This window comes from Phocoena sinus, chromosome 3 (genome assembly GCF_008692025.1).
Source record: "Phocoena sinus isolate mPhoSin1 chromosome 3, mPhoSin1.pri, whole genome shotgun sequence".
NCBI classification, from domain to species: Eukaryota; Metazoa; Chordata; class Mammalia; order Artiodactyla; family Phocoenidae; genus Phocoena; species Phocoena sinus.
Genome location: NC_045765.1, coordinates 51086960 through 51106677, shown reverse-complemented (window position 1 = coordinate 51106677; position 19718 = coordinate 51086960). Strand labels below are relative to the sequence as shown.

Below are 19718 nucleotides of genomic sequence, written 5' to 3'. Positions count from 1 at the left end.
ACTAAAAAGAGGAAGATTTAGGTCAGCATCACTCACTAACCACTGCACCCTGAACCACACCCAACTGTAAGAACTGCTTTTGATTAGTCTATTATATATGTGTGAAATTATTGATTTTATCATTCTCTCATTGATATTGTTCAGTAGATCGTAAGCTTTCATTATCATGAACTCTTTTGAGAATCTGATAATAGCTCTGGACCCTCTCAAGCATCCAAGGTGTGCATACAGTTTCAGGGACTTTATGATCCCCCTAGAGTTCACCCTTAGCCCCTCTCTACCCTGCCACCTATATGACCAGTTAAAACCCTTAGAGCCCCTAAACTATGTAAAAATTACCTGCCATATTTAATCACACATAAAACAATAATAAACTGTAAAACACAAAGCTTTAATATGTGTTGAAATTAAAATATCTTAGTTCTAGATATTATGATTGCAAAATTTGGAATACACTCATTGAAGTAGAATGAAGTCATTTATGAGGATTCCTTCTCTGCTGGGTGTGAAATATGTGCTCAGTCTATCTCTTGGTTAATATCAAAATTAACTTCACCTGTGAACCAGAAAGCACAGTGAATTATATTAAGTGAATTTAATATAAGGCTTACAAATCAGTGCATACTCTGCTACTCTAAGGTATAACTTCCAAATTTTCTTATAAAGCACCATGTATTTGAAAGTATTATAGCCAATAATACCTAATATTTACTGAGGACTCAACATGCTCTTGGATCTTTATTAAGTACTTTGCCTGCCTTATCCTGTTTGGTCCCCACAACATTCCCAGGATTTTATCAACCTAATTTTATAGAGGAGGGAACCTAATTTTATAGATATAAAGTGAGTTGCCCAGTGTTACACATGTAGAAAGTTCTGGAGTCAGAAAACAAACCTATGAGTGCCACGTTTATGGCCTGCCCTCTGCCCATTCTGTAGATTGGCACTTTCAGATGACAACAATATTGAACATATCATTTGAGATATAACTGTCTGGTTAGCTCCTGTCCGCATGGCCTTAAAATTTGCAGATCAAAACAAATATATAAACAACATTGAAATAGAAAAATAAATCCCCCAAGTTATGTTCTTGCTGTTCAGTTCAGAGGCTTACAGAAGCAGTTTTCAGAAGATGGCCATTTACATTTAAGGAATATCAAATCTCCAAACTAACTCTCAAACTCAGTTTTTATGTTAGGAAGTGTGAAGCTTCTGGAGGAGTGTTACCCATTGGGAAGAGACAGGTAGTGAAAGCATGGCGGGCTAGCCAGAAGACCCACTGACATGGTGTTTCTCTCACCTTCTGTGGTCCTTGGTTTCCTTCCATAAAATGGTGAGTGGTGATACAATGCAATATCGCTTACATTTCTCATATTAATGTGTCCTCCTACATGTCATTTCTTTTTCTTTCTTTTTTAACCTACTATTTTTCTGTAGTTTCTGACAGTTGGTCCTTTATAATCATTCTCTACTCTCCTCCTTCCTTTCTCTTACCCCAGATTTGTTCAGACCAGTCTCAGGCATGTATTAGTAACACACCATGCTGATTTTTGCCTTTTTTCTCCCCCTCTAGCTATTTCCCCTTGCCCAGAGTGCCCTTCCCGTTCTGTTCTCTCTATTAAAATCCCTTCTATTTTTCTAAATCAGCTTAAGTCTAGTAAGGTCAGTCCATTTGGGAGAAATATCTCTGTAGCTTCTGAGACATTGAAAGGAGAAATTTTAGCCTTTGTTGACCTCCCTCTCAGGAGCTTGTAGAACACAATTAAATTCTCAGTTTTTCTGAGTTGATTGCTCTCTTGTTTCATACATGAATGTACTTTTCCTAAGAAGATTGCAAAAATTTTAAGGCAGGGACTATGTCTTATGCTTCTGTAATTCCCGCATAACTTAACATGGTTAGAATCTCCCACAGTTTTACTCAGTGAAACGTGCATTGATATGGTCTGAATGTTTATGTCCCCAAAAGTTCACATGCTGAAACCCTAACCTCCCAAGGTGATAGGTGGGGCCTTTGGGAAGTGATTAGGTTCTGAGGGTATAACCCCCCGGAACGGGATGAGTGCTTTTATGAGTCTTCAGAGAAACTCTTAGTTCTTCTGCCATGTGAGGATACAAAACAAGTCTGCAGCCCGGAAGAGGGCCCTCACCTGACCATGCCGGCAATTCCCTCTCATTTCAGGTTTTGCTCCAGAATGTAATTATGCTCATTGTAAGATCAGAAGCTATGGCCTTCTCTTGAAATTTTAAATCTTCTGGGACAAATTATAGTAGGGAGAAAATGATGAAATAAAATACTATAGCCATCAAATGTATTAAATATGTCTGGTGCCAGGCACTGTATAAATAAGGTATAAGCAAGGTGTTCTCTGTCTCTCTGGAAGCTTACAACTCAATGGATGTTGCAATAACTAATGGAACAGGGGATTGTCTTAAAGATTTCACAGAGGAGGTGGTATTTGACTTGGGCCTTGAAGAATGAGCAGTGGGTGGTTGATAAGAAGAATAAGAAGGAAGCAAAGGAAAATGTTTTAGCATTAACTTCTCAGGTCACCCATAATTCTGTGCATTCCTCTTTGTCTAATATCCTGGGAAAGATACCTGTTTCCTTTTCCTCCCTTTAGCTAAATCCCTGCTTGTTAAAGTCTGCTGCCACCCAGGAGCTCAGAATCACCCAGGGTACTTGTTGAGATGCAGATTCCCGGGATCCACCACAGAGCTACGGAGATAGAACCTATAGGGGATGGACACAGGCATTTATTTTCATAATAAGCAGAGACTCATAGGTAGCGAGGGATTTAAGCTGCTTCTACTTTTTGAAGCTCCTGGTATATTCAAATTGAAGAAATTCCACAAGAGGGGGCCAAATTTGTGGCTTTTAATGTTTCTATTAAGCGAGTTAATTTTAACACATGTTCAAAACAGAATGATTGTATATATAAGCTTGATTGGTGATAGCACAAAAAGTTAACACTTGAGGCCTTTTTAAAATATGGGGCCTTGAGGCAAATGACACTTCAAGCCCCTGCCCCCTCCCCTTTAGCCCTATTAACAAATTTCTCAGGGGTGTCTTATGTGGGTACCAAGTGCTCATCTGTAGACCCACATTTGGGACTTGCTGTGTGGTTATCCACCCTCAGTGTACAGAGGAAACTGAAGCTCAGAAGGTTCAGAAAGTGACATATATATCATATATATGATATATACGTATATCTAGATATAATATATATTTTATATATGTGTGTGTGTGTGTATATATACCGCCTCTCTCTCTCTCTCTCTCACACACACACACACACACACACTAATAGAATCACAAAACTTTATGGCTAAATGGATCTTTGAGATCACGTGTCTCCAAATGAGAGAAGATGCTGAGGAATCAGTGCATGCCTAATAAACAGGCGTAAATAAACTTACTGAATTGGAAACTACTCTTCTCCAGGTGCTTAATATGCCCTGTCTCTGTAGGACTGATTATAATTGGAACAGCCTCCCAGAATGTTTCTCACAGTTTGGGTTACAAGTTCTCCTCATTACAAACACTTCGGAATGTTTCCTGCAGAATCATTTCCACTCGACACCTGTCAGGCGGTGGCGTGAGGCGGTAGGGCCCAGGAGCTCTTCTGAGGAGCCAGATTCTCCTAAGTAGGTGTCATTAGCTCTCCTTTGTAAAGAGAATGGTTATCTCTTTACATGTGAATTAAGAGTGGTTATCTCTTTACATGTGAATTAAGAGCACAGGCAGATTCAAAGGGGAGTTATGTTATGTCTAATTTTTATCCTTTATGTGAGGCTTTCACGCTCATACCTCTAGAAGAGTGAGCTCAACTAGGGGCAGTATTGCACCCCATGGGACATTTGGCAATGCCTGGAGACATTTTTCATTGTCATATTTGGGGGTGGGGTGCTAACAGCATCTAGAGGGTAGAGGCTGGGGATCCTGCTATGTGTCCTTCATTGCATAGGACAGCCCCCAATGACAAAGCATTATTCAGCACAAAATGTCAATAGTGCCAAGTTTTAGAAATCCTGTTCTGGAGCCAGGGTTCTTAATCTGAAGGTCTTACTCGACAGTCCAGGAAACTATGGATGGACTTCAAGGAATTTATGAACCTTCCAAAATTTGGGCAAAAGTTTGTGTGTACATACATTGTCTACAGGAAGTCTGTGATTTCTATCAGATTCTCATATCCCTCAAAGGTGACAGATTACAAACCTTCTGTCTCTTGTCATTTCCCATACCAAGAATGTTTTCCGCATGACTTGTTTTCCAACCATGCCTGTCACCTTCATTGAAAACTTATTTAACATTGCTCTGTAAACGTGTTCGGATGATGACAGGTAGGGTGACTATCTGTCCTAAGATGCTTGGGCCATGACAGACCTCATAATTATTATTTTATTGAAGTATGGTTGATTTACAATATTGTGTTAGTTTCAGGTATACAGCAAAGTGATTCATATATATATATATTCAGATTATTTTCCATTATTGTTTATTACAATATATTGATATAGTTCCCTGTGCTGTACAGTAAATCCTTGTTGCTTATTTATTTTACGTATAGTAGTTTGTTTCTGTTAATCCCATACTCCTAATTTATCCCTACCCGCCTCCGTCTACAGTTTGGTAACCATAAGTTTGTTTTCTATGTCTGTGAGCCTGTTTCTGTTTTGTTTTTTTGTTTTTTTGTTTTTTTGTTTTTTTTTAACATCTTTATTGAGGTATAATTGCTTTACAATAGTGTGTCAGCTTCTGCTTTATAACAAAGTGAATCAGCTATACATATACATATGCTCCCATGTGTCTTCCCTCTTGCGTCTCCCTCCCTCCTACTCTCCCCATCCCACCCCTCCAGGCTGTCCCAAAGCCCCGAGCTAATATCCCTGTGCCTTGCGGCTGCTTCCCCCTATCTACCTACCTTACTACGTTTGTTAGTGTGTATATGTCCATGACTCTCTCTCGCCCTGTCAAAACTCACCCTTCCCCCTCCCCATATCCTCAAGTCCGTTCTCCAGTAGGTCTGCGCCTCTATTCCTGTTTTATCCCTAGGTTCTTCATGACATTTTTTTCCTTAAATTCCATATATATGTGATAGCATACGGTATTTGTCTTTTTCTTTCTGACTTACTTCACTCTGTATGACAGACTCTAGGTCTATCCATCTCATTACAAATAACTCAATTTCATTTCTTTTTAAGGCTGAGTAATATTCCATTGTGTATATGTGCCACATCTTCTTTATCCATTCATCCGATGATGGGCGCTTAGGTTCTTTCCATCTCCGGGCTATTGTAAATAGAGCTGCAATGAACATTTTGGTACATGACTCTTTTTGAATTTTGGTTTTCTCAGGGTATATGCCCAGTAGTGGGATTGCTGGGTCATATGGTAATTCTATTTGTAGTTTTTTAAGGAACCTCCATACTGTTCTCCATAGTGGCTGAACCAATTCACATTCCCACCAGCAGTGCAAGAGTGTCCCCTTTTCTCCACACCCTCTCCAGCATTTATTGTTTCTAGATTTTTTGATGATGGCCATTCTGACTGGTGTGAGATGATATCTCATTGTAGTTTTGATTTGCATTTCTCTAATGATTAATGATGTTGAGCATTCTTTCATGTGTTTGTTGGCATTCTGTATATCTTCTTTGGAGAAATGTCTGTTTAGGTCTTCTGCCCATTTTTGGATGGGGTTGTTTGTTTTTTTGTTATTGAGCTGCATGAGCTGCTTGTAAATTTTGGAGATTAATCCTTCGTCAGTTGCTTCATTTGCAAATGTTTTCTCCCATTCTGAGGGTTGTCTTTTGGTCTTGATTATGGTTTCCTTTGCTGTGCAAAAGCTTTGAAGTTTCATTAGGTCCCATTTGTTTATTTTTGTTTTTATTTCCATTACTCTAGGAGGTGGGTCAGAAAGGATCTTGCTGTGATTTATGTCATAGAGTGTTCTTCCTATGTTTTGTATATGGATTCATTTGTATTATTTTTTAGACTCTACATATAAGTGATATATTTGTCTTTGTCTGTCTGATTTACTTAACTAAGTAAAATATTCTCTAGGTCCATCCATGTTGCTGCACGTGGCAATATTTCATTCTTCTTTATGGCTGAGTAGTATTCCATTGTGTGTGTCTATATCTTCTTTACCTGTTCATCTGTCAATAGACATTTAGGTTGCTTCCATGTCCTGGCTATTGTAAATAGTGCTGCTATGAACATTGGGGTGTATGTATTTTTTGAATTAAAGTTTTCTCTGGATATATGCCCAGGAGTGGGATTGCTGGATCATATGGTAGTTCTATTTTTAGTTTTTTAAGGAACCTCCATACTGTCTTCCATAGTGGCTGCACCAATTCACATTACCACTAACAGTGTAGGAGGGTTCCCTTTTCTCTACATCCTCTCCAGTATTCATTATTTACAGACTTTTCGATGACAGCCATTCTGGCTGGTGTGAGGTGATGATACCTCATTGTGGTTTTGACTTGCATTTCTCTAGTAATTAGCAATGTTGAGCATCTTCTCATGTGCCTATTGGCCATCTGTATCAGACCTAATTATTAATGACATCCCCTTTCATTTTCAAATGTATCCGGTCCTGGGTTGACCTGGTGAGTTACCAGGTCGCAAATCAGGTGTACTGTGTCCATTTCAAGTCTCTCTTTCAATTTCAGGAATTCCTCACTGCTGAGGCATAAATTGTATGCTTAAAAAGTGCTTTCAGGAAAAATACACAAATATACAGAACCTCTTCCTTGCTGACTTCCACCTCAGGCTATGTAATTCTTTGAGGTATAGAAGGAGGAAAGTCTATGTGACAAGTGCCACAATTACATTAAATATTTTACTTGGGATATCTTTATATACTAAAAACAGATAACATTTAGAAATCTCATTATGGATACAAAACACTTGCCAAATTAGGGTGTGTTCTTATCACAATCTGTGGCCTATATAGCTAAAAAATCTGTAAGAAATTCAAAATATGCATAAAGATTGGTCCCAAGAGAGCTACATTTTATACACTTTACTCTTGGTTGTGGTGTGTGTGTGTACGTGTATGTATGTTAACATATTTATATAGAAATGACTGTTGGTCAAGTCACGTAACACTTTTCTGAATCCAGAAGAATTCTGTAAAATAAGGTAGCTGGAATAGATTTTCCCAAAGGCCCTTCCAGTCTAGAATTCTATGTCTGTTCGTTCATTCATTCATTTACTCATTCATCACTCCAAAGCAGTTGAGCACCTGCTCCCAGCCAGGTCCTGTAGGTACAGAAATAAGAATTACACTTTTAGACCTAAAAATCTATCAGGACACAGTAGGGAAAGAAGACAAGCCCATATTCAGGGTGCTGTGGGAGTGTGGAGGTGAATCCCCTAGTATGGCAGGGGGGGAAAATAAAGGTGATCCAGACAAGGAAAGAAAAATGTGTTCATTTACCACTTGCATGTAATTCGGTAATGAATTCCTATGACAAGGTATGATTCCTGTGGGACGGCCAGAGCCATGCTAGATTGTAAACCTCCTTGGGGCCAGAACACCACCTCTTCTTTTTGGTTCTGTGGAATAAGAGTGGTAGAGGGTGGTGATTAAGAGCACACGTTTTGCTATTTGATCTGGGTTTGATCCCAGCTTTAGTACTTACTATATCATAGTAAGTACTAAATGCTGATGATATAGTACTTATATCATCATCATACATTATATCATGATGATATAGTACTTACTATATCATCTTGGGAAAGAGAGTTCGCTTCCTTAAGGCACTTTCTTAAGTTTCCTCATCTGTGGATTGGGAATGAAAATAGAGTTATCACCGATTCTTTAACAGATTTACTTCATAGAATTGAATAAAATGATGTGTGTAAGGCACCTGGCACTGGTAAGTACTTATTAAATTTGGTCCTTAGTACTCTCAGGTGTTATTAGATGTGGGCATCACAGTTGAGTGAGCATGGGATATTTAAGTCTGGCAGACTTGAGTACAAATCCAAGCCCTGCCACTCACTTAGCGTGTGATACTGGGTGTTCATCAGTCCCGGCCTCAGCTTCCTTATCAGTTAAACAAGAATAATAATATCCACCACACAGAGTTCTTGCAAAGATTAAAGAAGAGTGTGTATGATTTGTAGCAACATGAATGGACCTAGAGATTATCATACTAAGTGAAGTAAATCAGAAAGAAAAAGACAAGTACTGTATGATATCACTTATATGTGCGATTTAAAACATTACACAGATGAATCTATCTACAAAACAGAAACAGACTCACAGACATAGAGAACAGACTTGTGGTTGCCAAAGGGGAGGGGGTTGGGAAAGGGATGGAGTGGGAGCTGGGATTAGCAGATGCAAACTCTTACACAAAGAATGGGTGAACAACAAGGTCTTACTGTATAGCACAGGGAATTATATTCAGTATCCTGTGATAGATCATAATGGAAAGGAATATGGAAAAGAATATGTATACCTGAATCACTTTGCTGTACAGCAGAAACTAACACAACATCGTAAATCAACTATACTTCAATAAAAATTAATTTTAAAGAAGAGGGTGTATGTAGAGTGTTGGGTGCTTCGTAATAGTTTCTTTAGAAGTCTTCTCTCTTTCCTTAATTCCTTTCAGTGTCTTTGATTTACATTGCTCTCAACTGAAAACTTCTATAGAGCTCCTCATTCACTCATTTACTTATTATTCAGTTAAAAACTGTTTATTGTGGACTAACCTGAATCCAGACCTCAAGGCCATTGTTCAAGGAGGATAGGTCTAATACTTATCATAGCCTGTCTTCTGTGGTGACCCAAGTAGTAGTGGCCTCGGCTGTCTATCTGGGGATGAGTGTTCTCTGCCCTTGTCTCTTCCTCCTCCTTTGTGACAGGCTCTTCCCTATGAGAGGAATAATTGGCAAGTCAGCATGATCTCTGCTCCAGGAACATCAGGGGCACACAGGAAAGGAGCAATTTTTCAGAGAACGATGGCTGCAGGAGAGGGTGTGTTGGCCAAGGGCAGGAGGGCATGTTGCTAAGTTGTCTATCCTCATTTTGTTCACACCTCACCTGTGCATGTCAGGATCCATCCCTCAGCATGACAATGGCTGGGAGAGCCGTTTCTTTTTTCTTTTGGCCGCTCTGTGCATGTGGGGATCCTAGTTCCCGGACTAGGGATCAAATCCAGGCTTCCTGCAGTGGAAGTGCAGAGTCCTAACCATTGGACCACCAGGGAGGTCCCTAGGAGAGCTGTTTCTTGTCTTTTGTCTTCTGCTTCCATGAAGCTCTTCCTTGTTATCCGTTCCCTTCCCTTGTTTGTACAATTGAATTTTGTGTTGTAGCCCAGATGTAATGCAGTTTGATTAGCTTTATTTAGTTTGGGGGTAACATGCTTATTTCAAAACTTTTTTTTGAAATTTGGTTTTATGATTAAACAGAAAAACAGAAAAAAATTTTTTAAATGTCCATTAGAGGATTGCCCTTCTAAACCCTTTGGTTTCAGATACATGATTCCCTACAGTCACTTTTGGAACCAACACTATAGCCTAAGAACCAAAATAATATCCTAAGACTATAAACAACACATTCATGGTTCAAAAGCACATTTTCAAGCTTCTTCCCTGCTTTTGAATTGGGGCATTTTTGCATGCAGTGATTATGTGTAGGTAAGGCTGCGGTGGCACTTTCAAGCTTCTCCACCTGCAATTCTTGAATCTAAGCCACAGCTGCTGAGTTTCCATCAAAAAGGACACATGCTAAAAAGGAGGGTTAGAAACAAATTTTTACTTCTCTTTTTTTCAATTTTCTCTCTGCCCTGGTGGATGTACTCGGATGAGGGTGAGGACCGGTGGTAAGGGCTAAATGCACATTGTAGTCCGTCGGCTTCCAGAAAGCGAAGCAGAACAATGCGCTTGACTCCAGAGGTAACCTCATGGAAGTAGATCAAATGGCCTTTTATTGTCCTAGGCTCTGAAAAATAAAGAGGGACTTATTAATATGTAACTACACAGTCATTACATATTTATGCTCTATAGGATACATAATTAGAGCTACACTGACTGTATAATTTATCCTTGGTAGGCACAGTTAAGACTGCTCAGATAACCATGTACTGTAATTATGTAGTAATTGCTAGTCTTTGAGTAAAAGTAGTAACCAATAAAGTGAAAACCGGCGAGTAATTGCTTTATAATTATTTTGGGAAAGGAATTGTTCCAAGTAAAACAGTGAGATAAACAGATGAATCTTGCCTTTGATAGGTGATGCGAGCTAGCTATCAGCAGCCCTGCAGTCATATCAAGACAAATTCCATACTATTTTTATTCATTCATTTATTTATTTTACTTGAAGCAATATGGACAAGAGAATGATTTCCAAAGAACAAATCCTACGTATGGCTCTTTTAGTGGTTATCATTAGTGGTTGCTTTCAAAATGCGGTGCACGTTATTTCAAAACAGAGCTAAACCTCTTTTTTTTTTTTTTTAATGTCTCTGTTAGTTGTTTCGTTGATGACAAGTTGTCATGACCACAAACTCAGCAGTGAGCTTATCAGTCCTAAGACCATTTCTGTTTGCTATTTTTAATAATTGGTAGGATGACTCTTTTTTATACCTACACTTCCTTGCAAGGAGACGTTCTTTCTAGAAAAGGAAATCTTTAAAAGATTACCATTGGAGAGCATTCTCGTTTGCTCTAGCCATTAATTTATTTGCTACAGGAGGGGGTGGGTTAGAGAAAGATCATTCATTTACTCAAGCCAGGCTTCTAAACTGTCTTGTATTCTACAAATATCCAGTTTATTTATTTAGTACTTATTTATTCATTTAATTACTACTTCTCATTAGATAAACAGGGAGCTTTTTTTGTTCTCAAGTTAGTTTAGAAAAAAAAGACAGTTGGAAACCAATTAAGCCCATGTTGCCAGAATGTTTCTTTTTGTACTTGTTTCCTATTCCCATTTGAAATTCAGGTAACGTAATTGCATGCATCTTTAGGAACAAAACCAATAAGGATCAGTACTCTTTATTAGTTGCTTGAGGTTAGTCTGTTATTTTCCTGAAAAATCCTTGTGTTGCAGGTAATGTAAAAGGCAGTGGGATATGAATAGCAATTAGACAGAACAGTGGAGTTTCTCAGTGTACCGAGAAACTGGTAACAGAGTTTGCCTTTGGGATGGGTTTATGGAATTAGGATGGGAGGAGGTACACTTTTTACTGCTTAATTAGTATATTTATTTTTACGTATGCATGTTTTGCCTACTTGGAACATACACATACAAACACGTATACCTGATACTAAAAATGCTCAGTGAAGATTAGCTATTATTACTGTTGTACTTAGTCATGGAAAGCTGGCTCATGACTGAAATAATGCTAACATCTATATTTCCAAGTACCCTGTCAAAGATTTGACTGCTTGAAATCACCAGTGCTCAGAAAACTCACTGTCGGAGTCTTGTTGAGCTGCAGATCCGAAAGAGGAGTATGAGGATATTAAATGGCCAGAACACTGGTTTTTGTGCCAGACGTTACTTAAGCAATATAAGTATGTCCCCTGACATCCTTTACTATCATTATTTGCTTTAAATGGATCATGCGGTTGTGAGATGTTTCCATGAATTCCCATAACTTTTCTAAGAGAGTGAATTGGAGGAGTAAGGAATTTGGAGTTCTAACACCTGGGATAAAGATCCAGCTCTATTTGTCGGCAGTCTAAGGAGCTTCAAGATGCAGCTGTGCCTATAGACCAGAAGGAGGTCTCTCAGGAGTCTACGCTGTGTCTGGAAGGAAACCAATCCTACTGCCCTACTCAAAACAGACTGAGCGGGGTTTCCCTGGTGGCGCAGTGGTTGGGAGTCCGCCTGCCGATGCAAGGGACGCGGGTTCATGCCCCGGTCTGGGAAGATCCCACATGCCGCGGAGTGGCTGGGCCCGTGAGCCATGGCTGCTGAGCCTGCGCGTCTGGAGCCTGTGCTCCGCAACGGGAGAGGCCTGCGTACCGCAAAAAAAAAAAAAAAAAATTACTGAGCAGAGGTGCAAGCCAATCATATGTGGGCTGGCTATGAAGGAGGCCTGTCACCCAAATCTACTCAGCACAAGTTTCTAGCCTGATCACATGGATGGTGACAATCAGATCCAGTCAGATCCTCACTGTAGGAAATGAGATTGCTCAGAAAAATACATAGAACAAGTGGATCCTTTGAGTTCTGGCTATATTGAGAAGAATGCTGAGAAATGCCCTTTGGCATTATCTACCCAGCTCATGGTCTCTGCCTCTCTGAGAGGTGCCCTCTGCTTCATAAATTCATACACATATTTGGGCCTGGCAGCCACGTCCGTCCTGCATGACTGGCCCTCTGGTTGTAGCTGATTAGAACAGAGATGGACAACTGGCTTAAACGACCCCCCCGAATTTAGAATTCGAACTTAGAAGCCCTCATCAAGTTGCTCACTTGAACTGCAGACGTGTAAACTCTGGATCTGGGGGAAGGGTGGGTGTGGGATGGTGCAAGGAGGCAGCTTTGCCAAAAGTAAAGAATGAAGCATCTGTGCAAAGATGAGTGACATCGCAGGAGTGGCTGCTTGTATTTCGGAGGCTTTCTTGTGCCTGGTTCTAGTCTTTGGTTATGGGTTATGTGAGAGTCCTTTGTATTCTAATAGTAAGTCTGCAAACCCTTTTTTCCTTTTTTGTTTATGTTGTGTCAAGGGGATTTCCATTACTCACAACCAAGAGAGCTGGCTTTCTACATTGGCCACTGCCATGCATCTCAGTCTCAGAAGGTACTCTGAGACCCAGAGTAACCTTGTGTGCCCCTAAGGAGGCCACAACTTATGGCCCCAATGTTCCTTGCCATAAATTCCCACTGAGGAAAGTAATCTGTTTGGTTTTTTTTTTCACCATACCCCCGGAATCTTTTCAAATCTCCAGATATTAAACCCTTCGAATACATTCTAACATCTGTAGAATGGGAATAACAATGCTACCTCTCCTACTCAAGAGCTATTGCAAAGATTAAAGTGAGGGATTATGATTATGGTTTTTAATCTCTATGCATTGTAGGCAGTCATGGTACATAAACTGTGCTGCTTTGTAGAGCTGGCCTATGAACAATAATTAATATAGAATGATGATGATAGGCAGATTTTTGGCCCCCATAACATTTGCCCCTGGTGTTACACTCACAAATATGTTAGTTACGTGGCAAAGGGAAGTTGCAGGTGGCATTAAAATTAATCAATTGACCTTAAAATAGGGAGATTATTCTGGATTATCTGGGAGGGCCCAATTACATGAGCCCTTAAAAATAGAGGAGAAAGGCGGGGCGGGGGGGGGGCGGTACTGGGAAGGGCTGATTTCTAGATGCTCTAGATGGAGCAGAGGGTGGCCCCAGCTGACAGGCAGCAAGGAAATGGGGACCTCAGACCTACAGTCACAAGGACCTGAATTCTACCAACCACCTGAATGGGCTTGGGAGTGAATTCTCTCCCAGCGTCTCCAGCTAAGAACTCAGTGCAGACAGCACTTTGATTTTGGCTTTGTGAGACCCTCAGTAGAGAACCTAGTTGAGCCTCACTGTGCCTGGACTTCTGACCCTGGACTTCTGACCTGTGCAAACTGTGAGATGATACATGGCTGTCGTTTTCAGTCACTATGTTTCTGGTAGGTAGTTACAACAGTCATAGGAAACCAAGTCACTATGCAATAGGCACCGTGCTTTACAGTCACTCCACCAGAATCATCAAGGGGTCCTAGGAAGTAGAGACTCTTGCATCTCTCAGTTACAAATGAGGAAATTAAGGCTTAGAGAGTCTGGTTCAAAATAATACCCATCAGTCATCAGCAGAGCCAGGATTTGAACCCTGGTCTGTTTGAAAGAGGCCTAAACCCAAGCTGTTCATCAAATGAGATGTTAAACTTCAGCCAGCTGGAACTGAGAACTGCCCCATCATCCTGGAAGGTACAGTGAGTCCCAGGAACCATTGTGCTGGATACGTAGCTCATATTACCCCCTCTCTGCTTGCTCTTCTGAGAGAGAGAAGGAGCCAGACAGCAGCTCTGCACCTGCAGGAAGTGGCCGTGCTGCCCACAGGGCCCATTTAGCCGCAGTCAGTTTGTGGCGGGAGCTCATCTGGGGCCCAGCTCCCACCCTGCTTGGCAACCTGAGCGCCATGTCATAGTCAAGGCTCTGAAGCATGAAATGGGGTTTTGCGCTGAAGCCTGAGAGACACGGTGCATCAAGCTTGGTTTGGCTATTTTCCCCCCTACTGTTTGTTTTTAAAGATGAAATAAGGGCAGGCATGAGAAAGGTCTCCCAGATCCTCTGTACGATATAGCAGCCAGTGATGCAGGCGGGCATACAAATAAAGGGAAGACAGGGCAGCTCTCTGAAGCCCGGCAACAGTCAACACGCAGTATGTAGTCATTCCTGTTATTATTACCACGCTATTATTATATGATTATTTCAGGGGCATGGAGAAATTCTCCCAGCCTCCAAGATGTATGGAATTACAATTAAGGGATCTTCCCATTCCTTTGGTCCTGTGAAATGGTTTTCTTACCTTTGGCATCCGTTCCCTGACACTTCTGAAATGCACGTTGTTATAAGAAAATAGCAAGTAGCTTAAAAGGTGTCAGGGATTTTTCATTCAATCTAAACCTAATACCCCTGGTAAAAGGCATTTGTCATTCATACTCGAATAAAGCATTTTTCAGGTGTCAAAGGCATACCACTGGGGGTACGTGAAATGATTTTAGGTGATTCACAGATGAACATACGGTTTGAATAATTATATATTTTAATATGAACTGTAAGAAAACATACATGGCATGTTAAGTGCATGATTTCTAACAAGGCTAAAGTTAGTAGTAAGTAAAAATAGTGTGTCTGTTGAAAGGAAAATATTATTATTATATGTAGGGAGTAAAAAGAGGGGGAGGCAATATGGAGGCAGTTTGTGGGTGATGGATATCTGGGAATGTCTGCCATAGTGTGACTTCTCTTCAGTTCATCCGATTAGTTCCAAAGCAGACATTAGGAGAAGAAAAGAGAGAAAAAGATCCTGGTCCCCCACGGAATAAAATGAGGACAGAGGAGAGGTTAGCGCTAAGGCTGCTAGGAGCCACGGCAGAGGGGATAGAGCCCCTGACAGTGAAGTTTTAGATTATTCCTGTCAAATATAGCTGCCTTCAAATTTTTTTTTCTAGTTCTACCCAGACTGATGGAAAAATGAATGCAATTCCTGTTGGCCTAAGAGAGTGACTATGGCTTCCAAATTGCTTTACCTGCAAGCAGGCTGTACACCGAGAGAGTCTTTTATTTCTTTTGTGATGGCAGAATTTACTGTGGCTCCATTTGATAGACTATGGAGTCCATGTCGTCTTCATGGAATTTTGGAGCCAAAAGGGCCATGATCATCCTCATCATTTTACAGATAAGAAACCTCTGACACGGAGAAGGTAAATGATTTCTCCAAGGTCTCGCAGATACCATCCTTGACTCCTGACTCCCTCTCAGATGGTACTCATCCTGATGCGGATTGTCAGAGGCAGACAAGGAATTAAACCCCAGGCCCTGTGGGGATATTTGATAGAGCACAAATCCAGAGAAGGGTGCCAATCCTTGACTTCTTTTCTGCCAGTCTTGTGCTTTTGCTTTTATACTACTCCCTCGTATGCTTTATCACCATAATCTTCAGAACCATTATAACCTTACATATTTAAATTCTTTTAATAGTTGAAAAGCCACTTGTGGAGGATGTGCTCAGGGTAGGCAGTTGCTCTTCCTGCAGCCCCCTTAGTTACAATTCTACATATTCACCCTAGTAGAACTTTGTTTAAAGGGTGTTTGATACATTTGGTGTAGGGAGTTTTAAAAACTCTCTAAGCGGGGGAACCTGCATGCATGTGCCTGAGTCCTATTAGAAATAATACTCTTTCTGCTGCCCTTTCCCCCTATTTGCCTTTCCCATATTTCAGAGGCTTGGAATTCTGTAGCTTGTAGGAACAGTTCTTTATAAAGGAAAGAATCTGCTGCTAACCCTTAGGCATCTATTTGGAGACAAGGTATTACACAGTTTCTTATTCGTGGGAATATAAATTGTATTTATTAGGCAATAAAGATGGAAGGTGAGTTGCCTAACGTCTTGGATCGGCTCCCTTGGTTACTGACATTACCTCTGTTAAACTTCAGATACAAACATCTTTTCAAGAAAATACAAATGTTGCTGAAAAGCTATAGAGGATTCCATTATTCCGTCAGCCATCCATCGCAGTCCTAATCATGGGGCCAGTCCATTTCCTCATGAATGCTATCATTTGAGAAACAAAGATGCAAAGGTCCTACTGGAGTTGAGTCTCAGGTTCTGACCAGCCCTGCCCTTTCTCTCCCTTTTGTTTAGTGATAGGAACTTCTAAGTTGTCCCTTTGGGATCTAAGACAGTTTGGAGTGGTTTTTGCCAGTAGCAAATGAAAATTTCTGCCTCATTTTGCTTTGACAAGATAGGCATGCTAACCTCATATTTACTCTTCCCTTTACCTGAATTCTCTACATTGTACAGTGATTTTAGGCTTTTGAGATATTTCTGGAAATACTTTTTTTCAACCGTAAGTCTGAAATAATGGTTTCAGTGATACGGCATAATGGAAATTGTCCCTGTTTGGTCATTTCTGCTGTGACTGAGAGGCATGTCGTTCAGGACTGTTTGGAGATTTGAGAGTCAAACACTAAATTGCCGTGTAACTTTGCCCAAATGACAGCCTCTCAAGCCCTCTGTTTCTCTCTCTCTCTCATAAGACGAAGATCTATTATCTGCGTCTCCCGCATATGTATCGGGGAAAGGTTCTGAATGTTCCTCATTCCTAGACTCTAAGCACAGCAACCAGAAGCTGCTGATTCTATATATGTCACCAAGTCCAAATGGTTAGTGAACTCTGCTGCAATTAAAAACATTCTCTTTAGTTTAGCTTCCATAGCATTGATGTTCATGGGCTCCAGGGAAGCTTACAATGTGTGAGGAATTAAATTCACCTTGAAGGCTGTCTTCTTAATTTAGACCTAAGAAATATTTGATCAAAACCATTGCTGTTTTTTCTCCTGTCATGCCATTTATGGGATAGCTGCTAGGCAAGAGCCACAACTTACTATTAATGAATAATTAACACTCTACTTAATAACTCCAAACCTCCCCTTCCTCTCTTCCCTCTAGCTGTCATGGGTTCTCACCTATGTTCTGTTTAATAACATCCCTCCTCACTTTCTCACCCCATTATCAAAGCAACAGGGAATAAAGACGATGGATTGGATATGTCTGTCTCACTGACAGGTTAAGGATGAGGCTGGAGACTTACATGTTGGATACTAACAGGAAGAGTCAGGAGGTTGCTAGCGCTCTCATTCATTCATTCATTCATTCCAGCATAGAAGCTAATGTCCTACAGTCAGATTGCCTCAGTTTCTCTGCAATTTCTAAATGGGTAAATTTGGGAAATTTACTTAACCCCTGTGTGCTTTAGTTTCCTTATCTATGACATGCAAACAATAGTATTACCTATCTTTTAGGATTTTTGTTGAGATTCAGTTGGAAAATATTCACACTATGCCTACTATAGAGTAAGGCTCCAATAAAAGTTAACCATTCATTTGTGAAGTTATTTGGCAACCATGTATTAATTACCTATTTGTGCCAGTCACTGTGCCATGTGCTGGGGGATACAGAAATACATAGAATGTGGTATTTTCTAGGAGTCCACAGATTGCGTAGAAGTGGGGCTGCAGATTCCATAGTGCTTAATTACATTCTAATGGCAAATGCTGTAGCCTACAGCTGTACCCTTGGTATGTTATAAAGTACCATGAGAGTTTAGGGACTGAGACATCGAAGTCAGGTGACCCAGGAGGCAACCTCTGTGACAAATCCTGAAGGGTGAAGAGGTATTACTGGATGGATAGGTGGGCATGCCAGGTGAAGGAACTGCATCTTTAAAGGTTTGGTGATAGGATGGGAAAAGAAGTTCTGTGTTATTGTCATAATTGGATCCAGGGGGTCTGGTCGGAGAACAGTAAGTAAAAGAAAACAGAAAGATTGGAAGTACTAGATCATAAAAACCTGTTTCAGGCCCTTTAGAGGGCTCGTGGCCCAGAATGCAGAGCCTGTGAAGATCTATAAGAAGGAGGGCGATGACTTTATTTTTGTTTGCCTCTCATGAGGGGAATTGTGTGAACACAGTTTAAAGTCACTCAGCCCAGCTAGAAGGTATTACATTAGTCTGGGGAAGAAATGACCAGGCAGCCTGTTCTAAATTTACTACTAATAATGGGAGTAGAGAATAGAGATAAGAGAAATTGAGGGTTCTTTCATGTGTTTGTTGGCAATCTGTGTATCTTCCTTGGAGAAATGTGTATTTAGGTCTTCTGCCCATTTTTTGATTGGGTTGTTTGTTTTTTTGATATTGAGCTGCATGAGCTGCTTGTAAATTTTGGAGATTATTCCTTTGTCAGTTGCTTCATTTGCAAATATTTTCTCCCATTCTGAGGGTTGTTTTTTCGTCTTGTTTATGGTTTCCTTTGCTGTGCAAAAGTTTTGAAGTTTCATTAGGTCCCATATGTTAATTTTTGGTTTTATTTCCATTTCTCTAGTAGGTGGGTCAAAAAGGATCTTGCTGTGATTTATGCCAAAGAATGTTCTGCCTATGTTTTCATCTAAGAGTTTGATAGTGTCTGGCCTTACATTTAGGTCTTTAATGAATTTTGAGTTTATTTTTCTGTATGGTGTGAGGGAGTGTTCTGATTTCATTCTTTTACAAGTAGCTGTCCAGTTTTCCCAGCACCACTTATTGAAGAGGCTGTCTTTTCTCCATTGTATACTCTTGCCTCCTTTTTCAAAGATAAGGTAACCATATGTGCATGGACTTATCTCTGGGCTTTCTATCCTGTTCCATTGATCTATATTTCTATTTTTGTGCCAGTACCATACTGTCTTGATTACTGTAGCTTTGTCATATAGTCTAAAGTCAGGGAGCCTGATTCCTCCAGCTTCATTTTTCTTTCTCAAGAATGCTTTGGCTATTTGGGGTCTTTCGTGTGTCCATACAAATTGTGAAATTTTTTTGTTCTAGTTCTGTGAAAAATGCCATTGGTAATTTGATAGGGATTGCATTGAATCTGTAGATTGCTTTAGGTAGTGTAGTCCTTTTCACAGTGTTGATTCTTCCAATCCAAGAACATGGTATATGTCTCCATCTGTTTGTATCATCTTTAATTTCTTTCATCAGTGTCTTATAGTTTTCTGCATACAGGTCTTTTGTCTCCTTAGGTAGGTTTATACCTAGGTGTTTTATTCTTTTTGTTGCAATGGTAAATGGGAGTGTTTCCTTAATTTCTCTTTCAGATTACTCATCATTAGTGTATAGGAATGCAAGAGATTTCTGTGCATTAATTTTGTATCCTGCTACATTACTGAATTCATTGATTAGCTCTAGTAGTTTTCTTGTAGCATCTTTAGGATTCTCTGTGTATAGTATCATGTCATCTGCAAACAGTGACAGTTTTACTTCTTCTTTTCCAATTTGGATTCCTTTTATTTATTTTCCTTCTCTGATTGCTGTGGCTAAAACTTCCAAAACTATGTTGAATAATAGTGGTGAGAGTGAGCACCCTTGTCTTGTTCCTGATCTTAGAAGAAGTGCTTTCAGTTTTACACCATTGAGAATGATGTTGTCTGTGGGT

General features: G+C 40.2%; 1 protein-coding gene across 1 annotated transcript in view; it reads left to right on the top strand.

Moving 5' to 3' along the window:
* Positions 1-19718, top strand: part of KCTD16 (potassium channel tetramerization domain containing 16) — a 268375-nt gene that overhangs the window by 151243 nt on the left and 97414 nt on the right. The window lies entirely within an intron of this gene.